Genomic DNA, 6,454 nt, shown 5'->3' with positions numbered 1-6,454 from the left:
GATAGCCGATGAAACCAAGCTCTAGGTGCCTGCTTAAGCCCATATAAGGACTTATGAAGAAGACAAACGTGATTGGGTTTGTCCTTATCAACAAAGCCCGCAGGTTGGCGCATGTATACGGTCTCTTCTAAGTCTCCATGTAAGAACGCATTCTGAACGTCAAGTTGGCGTAGTGGCCACTCATTTGTCACTGCCAAGGAGAGGAGAACCCGGATGGTGGTAGCTTTTATGACGGGACTGAATGTCTCCTGGTAATCAATTCCGGGTTGTTGACGATAGCCCTTGGCAACAAGGCGAGCTTTGAATCGAGTGACTTTTCCATCCTGATCTTTCTTTAACCTGTACACCCACTTAGAGTCAATAACATTAGTATTTCGGACAGGTGGAACAAGAGACCATGTGCCATTTTTCGCTAGCGCGGTAAACTCTTCGTTCATGGCATTGCGCCACTCCGGCGACTTGTTGGCGGCGGTAAAGGAGATAGGTTCAGAGGTGAGAGAAGAGTAACATGAGGTCTGAAAGGAAGCGGGAGAATAACGAGTTACAGGGGTGGGATTTGGCCGCAAATTGGCAGGCCGAGGGCGAGGTTGGGGAGGCTGTTGGGGCTGATTTGGGGCTGAAGGAGCAACTGAAGGGGTGTGTTGGCTTGAAGCCGAGGGTGAAGAGGGTGGGGATGGGTCATTAGGAGGTGTAGAATGGGTTGGAATTGTGGAGGGATCCGGGTAAGTAGAGTAATAAGGATCCGGGTTGGGGGTAGGTTCCGGTTTGGATTTCTGTGCACACAGGAAGAATTCCTCATCAAAACGAACGTGTCTGGCGACATAGACCCGATCAATGGCTAAGTCAAGGCAACGATAACCATGATGAACGGGGCTATAACCAAGAAAGAGACAAGGGGTAGAACGGAAGTCCATTTTGTGAGGATTGTAGGGACGGAGATAAGGAAAGCATTGACAACTGAATACGCGAAGAAACGAGTAATCGGGAGAGCGGTGAAAGATATGTTGGTAGGGAGACTTGTTGGAATTTGAACGCGAGGGCATGCGATTGATTAGAAAAACCGACGTTTCAAAGGCAAAGTGCCAAAAACGTTCTGGTAGGTGGGATTGGGCTAGAAGGGCAAGACCCGTTTCAACCACATGGTGGTGACGGTGTTCAACCGTACCATTTTGTTCACTCGTGTGAGGGCACGAGCGACGATGAACAATTCCAAGGGACGAGAGAAGGGGGGATAAGCTTCGAAATTCAACCCCCCCCCCCCCCAATCAGTTTGAACGTTCTTAATTTTTGTGTTGAATTGACGTTCTGCCATGGTAATAAATGATTGAAAAGTCTTGTATACGTCTGATTTTTGTGCCAACGGAAAGTACCACATGTATCTAGTATGGTGGTCAACACACAAAAGAAAATATCGATGACCATCTGGTCCCCAAACATCACAATAAATCAAATCCAAAATATTATTGCTACGAAAATTAGAAATAGATAACGAAAGTTTAGACGACTTTCCCATTTGGCAGGGAGTACATAAAGAAGAACAAAGTTTATTCAAAACAGGTAAAGAGAAAGCAGAAACAATTGATTGAAAAACACGAGCATGCGGGTGTCCAAGATGATTGTGCCAGATGGTTGACGAAGCTTTAGTAGCGGTAAAGGAGACACGTGGAATAGACTTCAGTTGTGGTAGGCTAACCGAGTATAAACCATCTTTACTTGGATCCATGAGTAGGATATGCCGTGTAGACTCGTCCTTCACAACAAAAAAAGACGAATGAAATTCAAAGAAAACATTGTTTTCAGTACAAAATTGTTGGACGGAAAGAAGATTCTTTTTGATTTGAGGAACATGCAAGATGTTAGAAAGATTTAACGCTTTGTTTGGAGAATAGAATTTAGAAGAACCAACATGAAAGATAGGAAGAGGATTACCGTTGCCAACATGGAGTGCTTCATTACCAAAGTATGGTTCAGAGTTATCCAAGCTTGTCAAATCCGGTGTAACGTGACTGTTGGACCTTGTGTCAGGAAACCATGGGGAGTGGCCGGATTGAGAAGCATTTTCCGAGAAAGAAGCATAGTTAGCCTGCGGTTGTTGTCGAGCATTGCCTGGCCTGGACTGATTTGGACATTGAGATGGAATGTGAGCAATACCGCATCTGTTACAATGTCCATAAACTGTGTTTTGGGTGGATGCCCAAGCAAATTGTTGGGTGCGATTGTTGCTTCGACCTTCGTCGCGGTTGCGAGAATAGTTTCCTCGGTTGTTGTTGTTGCGATAGTTGCCTCTTCGGTTGCCACGGTTGCCACGAGCTACATAGAAAGCTTGCGGTTGAGGATTAGGAGAGGCCGTGGGGCTCAACTGAAGACCAAGTTGAGAGGCAATTTGTTGCAGTGATTGAAGTTGTGATGATTGAATAGCATTAGGACGAATCAAGGAGTCCGTAGCTGCTGTGAAAGCTTGTGGCACAGCAGGGGCAGATCTGGAATACATGAAATCATGATCATTCAACAAGCCATGGAGTTCAACGAACGATACTGGTGGTACTCGGCCAAGCAGGGAAGACTTTAATGGGTTGTATTCTGGTCAAAGACCAGATATGGCGAGCATGACCAATTCTTTATCTGGTACAGGAGCGTTGATATTGGCAAGGGCATTAGCATACTCTTGAGCACGAGTCAAATAAGCAATTGGAGTTTCATCACCTTTTTGTTCAATGGGCATGAGTTGAATCCGGAGAGAATACTCGCGTGTTGGATTACTCGGCGCAATAGGCACGAGCAAGGGCAAGCCATAATTCTCTGGAAGTCGTGCCTTGAACATGTTGAAAGGACGCTTCAGAGATGGTTGAAGTAATAATCATTCGAACATGAGCATCATTAGTGATCCAGTGGAGATAACTAGGGTTATCAACCGAGGCTGCATCTGTTGTAGCGGCTGTAACATCCCGAAATTTCTAAAGTAATATTTAATATATTATTTTGTCGGGTGAATAAAACGAGTTAGTGGAACGATAATAATAATAGCAAAATGGGAAGACTTAGTAGGATAATTAGATGGGATTAGATATGGACCAAATGGAAATATGGGACTTCGGTCCATGGGCTTAAGGGAGTATAAATACCCCCTTAAACCCCAATCCTTTCCATTCCATCCATTTATCCATCCTAATCTCTACACACTCCAAAACACACACACACACCACACACCGCCATATACGGCCGGCGGCCGAGGGAGAGAAACGAGCAAGATCCGAGAGAGAGTAAACGATTAGTTGTGATTAAACAAGTTAAACGAGATCCAAACGAGCACAAAATGTATGTTCTTGACCTTTAAAGTTTATGTTTTATTGAATGTCCTTAAGCTTAAAGATCCAAGCTTTATAGTATATACGAGATATATATACGAACGAAATGGTTAGGGAACGTTAGTGGGTGATGTCGAACCATAACAAGGGTATTAAAATCGCCAAAATGCGTGATAAAAACCAAACCCGTAGCGAACTGGGCAACTTCGCCTGCGAACTGGGCAACTTCGCCTGCGAACTGGGTAACTTCGCCTTCAAAGCTTAACTTCGCCTTCAAAACTTAACTTCGCTTACGGCCAAGTTCGCCTAACTGGTAACTTCGCCTACGGCCAAGTTCGCCTAATTGATAACTTCGCCTACGGCCAAGTTCGCCTAACTGATAACTTCGCCTACGGCCAAGTTCGCCTAACTGATAACTTCGCCTAAAGCTAAGTTCGCTTCAGGTTTAACTTCGCCTAAAGCTAAGTTCGCCTAAGGTTTAACTTCGCTTAAAGCTAAGTTCGCTTAAGGTTTAACTTCGCCTAAAGCTAAGTTCGCCTAAGGTTTAACTTCGCCTAAAGTCAAGTTCGATTAGAAAATAAATTAAAAACCTAATGGAAAATGTGTTAAGACAGTTAATGTAAATAAATTAAAAACCTAATGGAAAATGTGTTAAGACAGCTCGACCCCAGCCAGGGGCTCTGCCCCTTGGACCCTGCTAGGGGCTGCCGCCCCTAGACCCCCGCTGCCAGGGGCGCTGCCCCCGGACCCCCGTTCGTTGTGGGTACTAGTTAAGACTAGAAAGATGATATGAGAAGTGATAGTTAATTGATACGTATACTTGTTATACAGTCAGCCGTGCACAACTGAAGAAAGGGATTACGATTAACGGTGAACGTAACCGAGTTCAGGTGAGTTTCTAGCCCCATTCTTTGTTATGTTTTCGGGGCTGTGTGCATACTTGATGTGTTGTTAATACATTTATCCTAAGTGATAAGTGTATGCCATATGTGATATATGTGATGGATATGAATGATTGCTTGTCGGTACGCGAACGATCTTCGGATATTGCGCGTACTGTCAGGTTAAAAATAAAGGTACGAATATTATATATCGAAGATGTATGAACATTACAAATGAATACTTGTCGGGGAGTGAACGATCTTCGGATATTGCACGTATCGACAAGGGGTATGGTTGTTAAATGAATGATGTAAAGAACGCCTAGAGTGTTCTTATGCTATAATGTAATTATTGTATATGTGAAGTATGTGTATACAGGTACACGAATGGTATGTGAGTTCTACGTTCGACATAGTAAGTTAGGATGGCAAATCCCTCTAGCTTCTGTCGGACATAGACTCGGCTGGTGATGGCGTAGTTAAGGACTGCGGGCCTTATACGTAATGTAGATGATAGATGTAAACGTAGATAGGGACGGTGGGCCTTATACGTGTTACAGATAATAGACGACAACGTAGTTAAGGACTGCGGACCTTATACGTATTATAGATAGGCATCAGCATAGGAAAGGACTGTGGACCTTATACATGCTGTATTTGTGTTGTGGTAGCATAGGGGAGGACTGCGGACCTCGTACGTGCTATGAATTAGGTTGCAACATAGGGAAGGACTGTGGACCTTGTACGTGTTGTGGATGTAGGATGGTATAGGGAAGGACTGCGGACCTTGCACGTACCCTAAATGGTGAACATAGGTAAGGACTGCGGACCTTTTACGTGTTCACGACCTTGAGTACAGGTATAGACGGAGGACTATGAACGTACTCTCGGTAGACTGAGGTTAGTGATTGTAGATATGAATGTATGTATGGTAGTAAGTATGTATGTAGAACAGAAGGGTAACTAGTTAAGTATGGATATGTATCTTCGGATATGTATGTATTGTATGGCGTCCGATTAACTAGAACTCACTCAGCGTAGCTGACTTTTAGTATGCACGCAGGTGAGTAGAATGAGACAGCTAGCTTGAGCGGGCACATGGTGGGCGAATAGGAGACTGGCATCTGAAGACTCAAGATGTTTTAATGTAATTGACGTTTATTTTGAAAGACAAGAATGTTTAATTAAGGCAAGTTTTGGATTGCTGTAACGTTTCATGAAAGTTTTTATATTCCGCGAAAGTTTTAATGAACTCTGATTTGTAAGAACTGTGTTTATGAGTAAATCCGACGCTAAAGTAAGGCTACCGGGTTCGGGGCCTTACAGCGGCTGTCTTTGAAGGTGGACACTTGTTTGTTCCATCCACGTAGCCAAAAAGGTTATTGGTTATGAGAAATGGTTGAATCATCTCCTTCCAGAACCCATAGTTGGTGGGTGTTAAAGAGAACGCGAACTTATGTGAGTTGTGAGCAGTTTTCTCTGCAGTGGAGAAGGAACTAATCATGGCCATTGGTAAAGAAATCGAGAAGGAAGAAGGCTGCTTGGGCAGCGATTGAGTGTTGGCGTCGGGGTTGGGATTAGGGCCTGTGACGGCAGAATTAGGGTTAGGTTAATCTTGGCTCTGATACCAAAATAAACCGTGTTATTGAATTGAATTGATATTGATTTCTGAATGATTGATTACAATAGAGAGCACTGATATATATAGGCCTAATCTATATTAAGTAAGTAAACTAGGGCCGGCTCTATTATGTCTAACACGTATTCTGAAATCAACACAAATGTCCTCTATGGGACTAGAACACTCAATAAACTGGGAAGGTACACCTTCATGGCACACATCTATACCGTTAGGCTACAAACCTTTTGTTAGGATTTAGCAGGCTCATGAGTCTAATATAGGCTTTTCTTCGGTTTTTCGTGTGTATATATTGAGGATTCCCCTCTAGAGTAATCATTCAGAAATCATAGAAAGCTCATGAGTCTGAGATAGTTTCTTCGGTTTTTCGTTTGTGTATATTTAGCGCAGAATGTTCGCTATTCCTAAACTACTAGCCTAGATGTCACCTCTCCGCTATCACAAAACTATTGTCGCTCTTGCCAACACCACCCCAAAACTATCACGTAACGCTAGCCGTTGCATGTTCACTATCCTGAACACAACCACCATTGTGAACTGCTTCAAAATTGTCGCTCTTATTTCCTGCTTGATCACATTTCGCCATTTGTTTTAATTCCTAAACTTCCACGACCTATTTCAACTAGTGT

The sequence above is a fragment of the Bidens hawaiensis genome, unplaced genomic scaffold (genome assembly GCF_021521415.1).
Source record: "Bidens hawaiensis isolate Kalapana, Puna unplaced genomic scaffold, B.hawaiensis_p1.1 tig00025587_1, whole genome shotgun sequence".
Classification (NCBI taxonomy): domain Eukaryota; kingdom Viridiplantae; phylum Streptophyta; class Magnoliopsida; order Asterales; family Asteraceae; genus Bidens; species Bidens hawaiensis.
The sequence above is the reverse complement of the archived record's forward strand: the minus strand, read 5'-3'. Positions refer to the sequence as shown.